The sequence below is a fragment of the Balaenoptera borealis genome, assembly GCF_965194805.1.
Source record: "Balaenoptera borealis genome assembly, chromosome: 6".
Taxonomy (NCBI): Eukaryota; Metazoa; Chordata; class Mammalia; order Artiodactyla; family Balaenopteridae; genus Balaenoptera; species Balaenoptera borealis.
The window spans coordinates 23269034-23281304 of record NC_138863.1 but is presented as its reverse complement, the minus strand read 5'-3'; the positions used below and the strand labels follow the sequence as shown (position 1 = coordinate 23281304).

Here is a 12271-nt window from a genome sequence, read left to right as displayed (position 1 = left end):
ATAACCTATGAGTTTGGCCAAGATACTTTTTTCCCCTGACAAGCTTGACCTAGGATAATTGCTTTAAACTTAAATATTAAAATAATTAATTAGATTGTGTTTAAGTGCAGAATTTAATTGTGTGTTCTTTCCCTGGAAAACACAGATTTATTAAAATGTATTTTACTATGTTTTTCCAACAAGGTCATAATAAAATAAATGCATATTAAATTCCAGATAATTTAAAAAATTTTAATGTCTTACTAATTTGCATTTTTATAGAGTGCAGTTTCATAGGTTGAAGAACCAGAAGGATTTTAAATCAGATTAGTTAACAGAGTTTTTAAGTTCTGAGATAGATGTCTTTCTCCTACTTTCACAGGATGGTTCCCATCAGCCTAGAAAATATCCTCCAGTAACTCCTATTAGTTAAAAAAAAAGATTTTTCTTGAACCTACAACCCCCCACCAAACCTGTGCTGTTTTCCTAGAAGCTGCTCTGCTCACTTTCACTAAAAAAGTTGGCAGTAGTGCTGACTGAACTAACAGCCTCCACTCGCTCTTCCATTCTCCCCTCCAGTGGAGCTCCCTTCCTTTCCTCTGCTCTGGAACTAGCTCTTGTCAGTCATTCCCTGCTTCCGTGTCCACCACCAGTGGCCACTTCTCCGTTCTCGTTTTCTTCTCCTCTCAGCTGCAGTCAATACGACCACCACCTCTGCGTTTACTCTCCTGACTCCCATTATTTGCATGGTCCTGGTCTTCCTGCTGAGTCCCAGGCTGTCCTGCTCAGTGTCTTCTCAGCAGGCTGCTTCTCTTCTGCTAGACTTCCAGTTGATAGACTGCCCCAGGCTCAGCCTCAGAGCTTCATTTTTTCACTGTCCACACTTTCTCAGGTGGCGTCTTCCAAGCTCAGACTTTAAACACTCTCCATATAGTGATAGGTAATCACCTTGGGAATATCTCTACCATTGCCATCTCTCTTGAGTTTGAATATCGAATAGGCTTCTCTGAATTATCATGCTCAGGAAGAACTCTTGTTTTCCCTCAGAAAAATGGGTCTCCTGGTCTTGCCCATTTTTGCAAAAGCAAAATGTAAACTTATATGAATTTACTCAAGCTAAAAGCCTAGGAGTAGTTTTAACTACTCATTCTCTCACCCTGCAATTGCCACCGTTAAATCTAAGAGTAAGTCTGATAGGCTTTTCTCCCAGAACATATTTACATTTCCCCACTTCTCTCTATCTATCTATATTACCATGGCCATCTCTCATACTATTGCAAAAGCCTACTAATTCACCCCACCTTACCCTACAGTAATTCACTTACTTCACAATAGCCAAACTGATCTTTTAAAAATGTAAATCAGATAAGATTCGCTGCTTTAGGTACAATAATATCTTCCCCTTGTTTTAAAGTAAGATCCAAACTTCTTACTGAGGCCTACAAGGCTCTGCAAGTTGGGACTCCTGCCCTCCTGCCATTGTGTTGACCACATGCTCTCCCCTGCTCCCTTGCCCAGGACTCTCAGCTACCCCGTCTTCTCACTACTCTGCAAACATGCCACACTTATCTCTGCCCCCAGGTCTTTACACTAGCTCTTCCCTCTCCTTGTGTTGTTACTTCTCCAGTCTGTGCACACCTGGCTCCTTCTTATCTCTAAAATCTCAGCTCAAATATCACCTCCTTGGAGAGGCAGCTCCTGAAATATGTAACTAATGTTTTACTCCTCATTCCTGCAGTTACTGTCAGCCCTGTCATTCTACTTTATTTCCACCGTGGTTTTTAGTAGGCATGCAGCATAAATTTTAAAGTACTTTATAAAAATGAAAAAGAACATGAAATCTTAGTATTTTTCTAGTTTATGGGTGGCAGAGACTGGCTAGATTCTCACCAATTCAGTTTCCTCCTCCCTGGGCCCAATGGAAGAGCTTATCTCCCAGTCTTCTGAAGTGTGTTAACCCTTAAGACTTCCACTGGGATTCTCTGCTGTCTCTGACTTCATCCTCATAGCTGGAATCAGAGGACTTTGAAAGTGACAAACTGTGTGCTAGAAGGCACGTGGATCTCTGAGTCATGTGTGCTTGGAGAGTTCTCCAACCTTCATCATGCTTTGCGTGAGGTACTGCTTTAATTGCCCTGACTAGTGCACTATATTTTTGTGAAAATGGATGAGTTAGGCTCTATAAGATGAGTGTAATTAAAAAAAAAAAAACAGACTGAAGGTACTTTCACATTCACTCATTCATTCTACAAAAATTTATTGAGCATTTATCAGACACTATTCTGGACAATTAATTAAATACATAGAAATCTGTTCCCAGGAAGCTTACATGTGTTACAGGGAACAAGTAATAAACCAGTAGTGAACATATATATGCTATAATATGTTTGATGACCATAAGTGCTATAGAGAAACACAAAGCAGACAGAGGGAAATGGAATAGAGGGTGGCTTGAGGTTAAACACAGAGGCCAGGGCTGTTCTGAGAAAGTGACGCATAATGAAAACCTGAAGTGGGTGAGGAAGTGAGACAAGCAGAGAATAAGGAAGACGGTTAGAGGTGAGAGAACAACGAATGCAAAGCCCTTGAGGTGGGAACATGTCCAAAATGTTCCAACAAGGAGTCCAGTATAAACAGAGTAAGTGAGTTTGCAGAAGAGGAGGAGAAAACTAAGTTAGGTATTTGGGGACCAGAGGGAGTGTGACTTAGGGCCTTATAGATCATAGTAAAGAGGATTGTGAATTTTATTCTGAGAATGTTGGAAAGTTATTAGAGGATTTTGAGAAGAATTATACAATTTGGCTTATATAACAACAAGATGCTCTGACTACTGTGTGGAAATTAGACTGTCAAAGGGGGTTAAGGGTAGAAGCTGGCAGGCTAGTTAGGAACTATTTCAATAATTCTAGAGAACTGTAAAGATTACCTGGCCTAGGCTGATAGTGTTATAGAGGCTAAGTGGTAAGATTTTTCTTTTTTGATGAGAGAGTGAGCAGGATTTTTAGGTTGGCAGGATGTAGGGTGAGAGAGAGGGCAATTAGGGTTGACTTCAAGGTTTATGGTCAGAGCCAATGAAGATAGAGTGGCCATTAATTTCAAGGCTAAGGGAGGGCCCGGTTTGGAATGTGGGGTTTGGCATGTTAAGTTTGGGAGGCCTATTAAACTTCCAAGTGGACTTAGATGTGGATGGGACCTTTAGATTCTCCTGTGAACACGGTTCACAGCTGTGTGTGCTCCCTGGCAAGTAGTTAGGTTCATGTCAGTACTATTCCAGGCACTTCCATGGAAGCAGTCACCAGAAATGGAAAAAGTGACTAAGTAGCTTTTAATGCAAAAAAATGGGCATTATAGAAATGTAATTTTTTAGCATGGGTCAATATTTCTCATCTTGTTTTGGCTGTAAATTATATATGTTTGTAAGAAACCACGATTATATTCTAAAATGTGAGTTTCCAAATTAAATATTAAATCCTTTTTATAACTATACATTTAACTGGTATTTTACAATGTATATTTATAATAAGCTTAAGTCATAGTGTAATTTTTATGCTGTTTTTATCCCCCAAACAGACAAGCAATATATTAGAGCAAAGTGTATATTTAAACTTTGAATTATCAAAGGAAAATAACTTATAGTTTCTTGAAGCATCAAAAAAGTCTCCTTAGAAGGGTAATAATTATATGCAGGTAAAAATATTTGTAATCATTTCTTACAAGTAGTGTACAGAATACTTTAGAACATTTTCTATAATATAAAGATATATTCTGCTGGTTTTGTAATTTACTGTCAAAGTACTAAGGTATTCAGTTAGCTTCCATTAAATAATGATAGTATTTATGGCCTAAACTTTTAAGAAGGAAAAGGTACATGAATTTACAGTAAATGTAAACATATATTTTTATGACCTATTTATCTTTTTAGGTGTGTTCCATAAATAAATACATCATCTAATTAGGAGATTAGATTTTCAATTTATTTCAAATTGTCTTTAGTGCCTTTGCATGTATCTTCAGCTTTATACTAACTTTGTTTAGGCACTTTGGATTTGTTGAGCAGCTGTCATCTTCCAGAAGGTGCCCTGATTTGTTTTGTGGATCAACTTACAGCTAAAATTATGGAAAGGTCTTTTCATTGGTCACAGATGATGCACAAAGCATTTTCAATTCCAGTGCTGCATAGACTCACGGAGAGACCGACAGTTACCCTTCTGGGGCTATAACGGTTTTTCATTCTGTCTTAATTATCTAGATCCATAGTAATAACCACAGTGACCTACAAAAAGGTATTGTTGGACATATTATAATTATATATAGCAATTATGTGTAGCACCAACAATGCATAAAAATCCCACTTATTAACTAAGGTTGGTAAAAATGAAATTATGCTAGTCTCCCTTAGGACATAGCTTCACTTTTTGGAAAAAAAACAAACAACTAGTCCTTCAGTTTTTACATAAAACTTTTTCTGGAGTATATTATTATGATGAGGAAAGTCAAATTTCTTGGAATGACAATGCAATAATAATTTTCCAATGAATATGGAAACTATCTCTCACTCTACTTTCTTGCTTAGCTGCTTACTAGTATTTCCTATTATCTACTGTGTAATAGAAAGGGAAATGGAAGTTAAAAGCAAAGGTTAATCTTTGTAATACAGAATGTCAGGCAAGATGGTTTAGGACAAGTATCAATATATTTCTTTTTCTTTTTGACAATTTATTTAGTGTTTCAAACTATATCATATTCACACATATACTAATAATTCAGTTTAAAAGTTAGAGATGACAAGATTTGATGAAGTACAGGTAATCAGTGGTTTCAGCAATTTTTGTCATTACTTGGGGTGTCTCACCTAAACTTGCCAAGACCTTGTCTTTAATCCGTGCTAAATTGATGCACATGGAATGGTATCCCATAATTTATTTTTTTCTTGCTGTTCATAGTTATATGGTGAATGAGCTGTAAATATCAGTGCTTGTGCCAGTAGGTTTAAATCTTAAACTAATTTTGGCAATTTTTTATGTGACCACTATCAATAGTGTTTTATAATCTAAGGGAAATAAAACTTTTTATTAGACTTATACATCCAACATATGTAATAATATTTGTACTTTGAATCCAACCTTAATTTAAAATTACTGACATCATCCCAAGGCAATCGCTAGTAACTCAGAGCACCACATAAAATAGGACATTTCAACTTGCGTGTCTTGTGAGCACATCAAACTTAGTAGTTCTCAAAGCCAATTCCCTCTTCTACCATCCCCTCCCCTCCACCTTCACCTTCTTCTTTCTCCCATTTTGGTTTGTGTCATTCATTATCATCCATATAGTTACCTAAGATGATCTGTGAATCTTAGGTCCTCCTGACCACTTACTATCACATTCAGTCAGTCACTTAAGTCTGTGTATTCTGTATCCAAAATGAGTTGTGCACTATTCATTTCTCACAGTCCATCAACTGTCACTTAGGCTCCCCCAGCAGCCTCCTACTGGTCTCTCTACCTCCAGTTGTTCCTTCAACTTTAATTTATCCTCTTTACTGCCATTAGAGTAATCTTTCTAAAATAATCTGATATCTTATTTCTGCTTTAAAATTTTTAGTTATATTTTAAGCCCTCAAGACACACTTGGCTCTTCCCAATCTAGCTCCAGCCTATTTTTCTATCTCTTACTGTACCGCTAGCCTCTATACCACTATGCTCTAGACTCAGTGAAGTCTTTTCAGATGTTCATGTCTTAGCCATGTTCCTTTGACTGGAATGCATTTCCCTCCTTTTTCTATTTGTAAATATCAAGAAACCTAAAGAAATCCCCACCTATAAATCAAACCTCCTTTCTGCCCTCTTGGTACTAGATGCATAATATAATAAAGGGGCATATTGAACAGGTCCTATTGAATCCCAAAGATGATTTATTTATATGTTTATGTCTCCCAAACCCTCAGCAAGGACTCTTGAGGAAACAGACCGTGTCTGATTATGAATAGCCCCTGACATACAGGAGGTGCCTGGTGTGTGCTGATGGAATGAATGCATGGGTTGGGTGAAAATTTTGTGTGCAGTCATAGTTCTATAGCCAACTTTTATTTTTATTATTTTTTAACGTCTTTATTGGAGTATAATTGCTCTACAATGGTGTGTTAGTTTCTGCTGTATAACAAAGTGAATCAGCTATACATATGCATACATCCTCATATCTCCTCCCTCTTGCGTCTCCCTCCCACCCTCCCTATCCCACCCCTCTAGGTGGACACAAAGCACCGAGCTGATCTCCCTGTGCTATGCGTATAGCCAACTTTTAAAATTATATTATCCACTTATAATTTAGGTATCACTTGATGTCACCCTGTCAGTTTCTGCACTGAGACTCATTAAATAACTCTCCTCATGGCCATTTTGGAGACTACTACCATTTTTATAACTATACATTTAACTGGTATTTTACAATGTATATTTATAATAAGCTTAAGTCATCGTATAATTTTTATGCTGTTTTTATCCCCCAAACAGACAAACAATATATTAGAGCAAAGTGTATCTTTAAACTTTGAGCATGAGCCATGCTGAGATCCCATCTGCTACCAGTATAAGTTGGGATACTTTATGTTGAAAGTGACTGAAAAATACAACATAAATTGGTTAAAAGATGAAAGGGAGTTATTGGATCAATAAATTGAGAAAATCAGAAGTAGGAGTGGCTTCAGGTCAAGCTTAATTCAGTGTTTAAAAATATCACTAAGTACCTGATTTCACTGTTTTTTGTTTATTCTGCCTTTTGTATCAGCATTATCCTCAGACTCCAGGTTCTCCTTTCAGTGGAGCAAAATGGCTGAAGTGTTTCTAGACTTCATATTCTTTCACAACGCCATCTAGGGAAGAATCTCCTTCCATAGCTCTTCAAGAAAGAGAATGGAACTTCTCTTACCTGCAAGTTTAGGCAAATACTACCCTGTGTCTCATTGACTGGTTGGATTAAGTGCCATCCCATAGTTGAATATTGTGACGAGGAAAATGGCCACTATCCTGATATAAAAAAATCAGTACTTAAGATGGGGATGGTATCAATCCACATAACTGATAATAAAGGGTGGGCAGCTCCAAAAAAAATAAAAAGCCTGGGTGTTGTTAAAAGGAATGGTTGCTGAACAAGTCTCAACTACATGATGCAGTTTCCCATCTCTGCTAGGTTTCATGGTAATCAGTGCTAACCAGTCCTTTGTTCCCCAAGTTGTAGTATATTCCCATGGGTTCCAACTAGTGTCTCTGGGTGTTTTCTCTGTTACTAGTTTTGAAGGTCATCTTGTAATATTTAGCATTGTGTAGTAAAAAGAAAATTGCCACAGGTAATCATGCATGCAGCCATTTATTTGGCAACATTTATCAAATGTACTCAGGACATTGGTCTATGACCTGGACAGATCAAGAAAAAGAAAACACTTCCCAGGCTGTAAGGATTCAGTGAAATGGTCTACATAATAGTACATGGCATTATTCCTGGAGCATGATATATGCTCAGTAGATATTCTGCCTATCTGCTGTCTCTATCCTCTTCCTCTGACCGGGTCTCCTCTTACCAATGTAGTGACCTGAGACAGGGCCTCTTTTACATACAAAAATAGAGTTAAGCCATTCTTCAACTACTAACCTGGACCTGTAAGTATTGTACACCTATTGAGATTTATCTTTGAATTCTGATGCTGTTTGACTGAAAAATGGGTTAATTTGTGGTCAGTATGACTTGCTCTCCCACCTGAATCTCTGTTGCAATCTGCTTAGGCTCTAACCTCTGTGAGTCTAGAACTAAGTCTTTTTTCAGATCTGATCATTCTCTACTCCTTCATTTTTTAAAAAAGTAACAGTAACTCATTGTAAGAAATGACAGTTTTAGATAGAGAAGTAGATTACTCATTTGACTGGAGCAAGATCTTCAGGAAAAATAACCGATTTACACTTTAAGCTTACTAAATAGAAACAGTATCCATCACATTGTGTACTTTTCTCCAGTAATTTAAATGATAAATGAAAGTAATAATTAGAATTCCCACAGCCTTTGACTGCCTGTTGATATTTTCTATAAATATTTCTGGGTGGAGGAGACCAAAATATTTACCACATCATAAACATGGTTCATAAATATCTCCGAGGAATTCACTATGACTTATTAAACCTTTGCCTGAAATCTTTAGTGCAATTATAAGAATTAAGGTCAAAAACAGAGAAGAAAAAGAGATGAACAGTTTCAATATATATTGCCCTTTAATGGTTTATAGTTTTCTATTTGGTTATAACTTAAAAGATGTTCAGTGGAATTTGAGTGTATAATGGATAGAATAACAAGCATATTTTAGATGTTGATGATACAACTATACCCTTATTCTTAGAAATGGTACATGCTCTTTGTTATATTGTCCTCTGTAAAACCTCAAAATGGGTTGTTGGTGGTGCATTTCACAGAGGACAAAGTTTGGGTGGAGGTGGTCAATGTGATACCTGTGAGTTGTATGTGCCTGTGAGACATCAAACTAATATGGATCTGGAGTTCAGAGGTGAGAATAGACTGAAGATTAAAAATGTGATTCATCTTCATATATATATATATGACAGTAAGTAATGAGGATGGAGGAAATGTTTGAGGGAAAGAGGGAAAAGAGTAGAAGACCTTAAAATGGAGCTTGAATTACTCATTTAATGAGTAAGTCAAAAGGAGTTTGAAAGAAGAAAGTAAAAGGATAGGCAGATAGGACCACAGAATTCAGAAAGCAATATGTCATGGAAAACTAAATGAGAGACATGGTCAACAATCTTGAATGCCACTGCGAGGTCAAGTTGATTTGGTCTAAAGTTATACCTGCAATATTACAAGCCACTTTAAATATTACAGTCACTTTTTCATGGAGATAGTGGCAAAACGAAATTGGCCTTAGTTAATTAGTGAACTGGAAATGAAAAATTGAATACAATGAGCTCAGTTAATCCATACATAATTCTCAGGTATGTTTCATACAGAAAGAACTTCTCTGATCCACTAGGGAATAATCCACATTATTCCCTTCATAGCACTGTGTTTCTTTTCTTCATAGCTTAAACCTCAAAGCTCAACTTATTTTTAATAATTTGTCTCTTTCACGCAAAGCTATCTTATTTGGTATTCAGATGTTTACACATTGACTTATATTCAGACTGACTGGAGAGAACATTTTCATATGATGTTATTAACTTTTTATGTCAACTAAACCAGGATGGACAGCTCAGGTAGGGACCTGGATTTTCGAGCAGGAATGAATTTCAAATGCCACTACTTTTGAAATATCAATCAAAAGCTAAGATGATTTGAAGGCCAATTTCAGAGAAAATACCATTGTTTCCAGATTCAGAAAATATATATGTTTAAATAAATCACTTAGTGTCTTCTTAAACTATAATCCTGCATTTTTGCTTGTAGTGTTTTGAAGTAAACTGGTTCTAAAAGCAAAATTTGATTTAAGGAGACAAATGTAAGGTTCTTCTACTGTATAATTATTATTTCTTTTATTTTAACATTTTTCTTTAAACCCAAAGCACATCGAAATGGATTGTTGCTGCTTAGAAAGGGCCTTTATATCATGATTCATTTTTCTCTGGGATTTCTTATCTTTGATATAGTAATACTTTCCTAGTACTGTATTTTAAATTAAAATTTTTCTACCATCAAGCTTAAATTATTCTGGTGATACTTCTTACCTTTCAGAAGTACAATGTTGTGTTTCCTTTAGGGTCTCATGTTCATTCTAGTCTCATCTTTGATAAACATAAAGTAATAGATTAGGGCTATATAAAATAGAGAAACTAATCTCTAAATATAAAAATATAGTTTATTTTTTCCAAACTTTTATTTTTTATTAAAATATTGGTACTCACAATGAAATAAAATACTATTACTTTTTTGTTACAGAGAAGTACAGATTATATTTTAGCTTGATTAGCTAAAATGGCTTTTAACATATAAAAGTCAGAGTTAAACTCTGTTATTGTGGAAATTCCTTGGCGGTCCAATGGTTAGGACTCTGCGCTTTCACTGCCGTGGGCCTGGGTTCAATCCCTGGTTGGGGAACTAAGGTCCCACAAGCCGCATGGTGTGGCAAAAAAAGAAAAAAATCTGTTATTGCAATGATGAAACAAATTTTCAATGGCATCGAAAAGTCAGTAATAGGCAGAAATGCATATAAAGGGGGTAGAGTGTAATTTAAACAACAAACAAACTAAACTTTTGGATAAACTGGTATATAAATGTACTGATTCTACTCCAAACATGTAGTGTGGTAAATGTGGCTGAGTCATTCTCTACTTTGGATGTACTACTTAGAGAAAGGGACCTCCAAGCTAGCTCTCCAGATATCTCTTTTATAACTCTGCCTCCAATATTCCATTCTTATACATGTCCTTAGGCAATTTTGAGGTTCAGGGACTTATACAATAAAAGTTTTTTTCTCACTAAAACCTGGACAGTGGAGATTTTCCTATTTGGATAGCTTTCCTGGGCATCTTTTTTTCCAAACGTTGACTCAGGAAATCTCAGCGAGTTAGGATTTACTTTTGTAACTCCGGCATCTTTAACACATGACCCTTGAGGTTCTGAGAAGAGTGAAAAAAGAGTGAAATATCCCTGTGAGGGTTTCATGGCCAGCCCTGGGAGTATTACACACCTCCAGAACTTAGTCATATGGTATTGAATTAGCTGCAGTGGAGACTGGGCAACATATGCTGAGGTTTGTAAGCACATAGCAGAATCTCTGTCACATCATCTTTCTGTTTTATAATTAGGCTGATCCCCTTAATGTTTATGAAATGATTGCAGTAGCAAATGTATACACAATAGGAAAGAGAAAGAAATCCTCTCCTCCAACCATGGACTGTTGAGTTTTCCCTTATAGCTTTGGTCACAAAGCATATTGCTCTATGGAGGAGAGTTCAATACCTGGACCAAAATCAGGATTCTATAAAGGAAGGTAGAAGTAGTGAATGAAGCCAGGCAGGTTGACTGTATGATAGAGAGCCAGGGCAGAATGGTATCGCAAAACCCAAGATAGAAGAGCGATGTGAAAAGATGGAGTGGCCGATCTTTTGCAAAGAGTTCAATAATATGAGGATTTTAAAGAGGCTGATAGGGAAATTAGATGGTCCATAGTAAATTCAGTATAAGCAGTCCAAAAGAAACCGAGAGATTATTTCCCACATTGTGGTTTATTGAGGAGTGCATGGTTGCTGAGGAAGTGGGCCCATGGTATCCACTTGTAATGCTGCCCTCCATGCAGTTGACTTTCCTAAATGAATATTTCATTCTCAATGAAGGTTTAGGCTAAATAATATAAAAATATTATAATTATGGTTTACTTCATTTAAAAAGTTAGTTCTATCGAAATTTAGCATAATGTCATTATTTTTAATTTTTAGCTTTCTCAGTTCTCATAGATCTAAAGTGAAATATAATTTATAAAATTGAAATTATTTATGATAAGACAGATACAAGTCTATGCAAATTGTGCTAATAACCCAGATAATTAATTATTATGCATTCCTAAAATGGAATCCCATTAAGTTATTTTACTATGATGGATGTAATCATTTTGATAATGTAAGTAATCTACACATTTTTCTAGATTAATCACAGATGCTGTCCTAAAGCTGTGTTAATGTGATAAATTATAATAGTTCACTTATTATCAGCATCAAGGGTCTTTAAAGGCTCTTAATAATCATATTCAAATTTTATCACTTAGAAGTAAATTGATTTTTTATTCGAAGTAAATATCTAAGATGACTTATTTTCTGCAAAACAGGTAACTTGTGTATAATCATGAAATGAACTAAATAAATATCCAACCAATAAATAAGTAGTTTTTATTTGTAGATATCCTTGTTATTTGAATCATTGTAAAAGTTACTTAAATTAGGTCTTCCTGATTTCTTACCTGGACTCAGTAGCCTCCTACTGATTTCTCCTACTTCCAATTCATCCTCCAAAATCACTAAATTCTTTCAAAACAGGAAAACCTACCATGTAGCATTTCTATTTTACTATCATATTGACAACTTCCTGTTATGGAAAGATGAAAACTAAATTCCTCTGAACTTTGACCCCTACTTCCCACCCCTGCTTCCCTCAGTAGCTTCCTGTCCCCTTGCTCTCATCCGGAGTGCTTCCTGAGCCATCCACACTTGTGCATCTGCTCTGCCTAACACAAGCAGAAGGTATGTGAATCAAAGAAATTATTGAAATATTAACTGATTTTTTTTACCGTGGCAGTCCCTTT

At 36.0% G+C, this 12271-nt stretch overlaps 1 protein-coding gene and 1 long non-coding RNA gene across 2 annotated transcripts in view; one reads left to right on the top strand and one right to left on the bottom strand.

The window, feature by feature from the left end:
* The window catches only part of SPAG16 (sperm associated antigen 16), an 868000-nt gene that overhangs the window by 142698 nt on the left and 713031 nt on the right, over positions 1-12271 (top strand). The gene's annotated exons all lie outside the window — the stretch shown is intronic.
* Positions 1936-12215, bottom strand: LOC309630543. Its single transcript, XR_014245746.1, has 2 exons — positions 10334-12215; positions 1936-10022 (listed from the first exon to the last, which is right to left on the bottom strand). It is a non-coding gene; the product is annotated as an uncharacterized lncRNA (long non-coding RNA).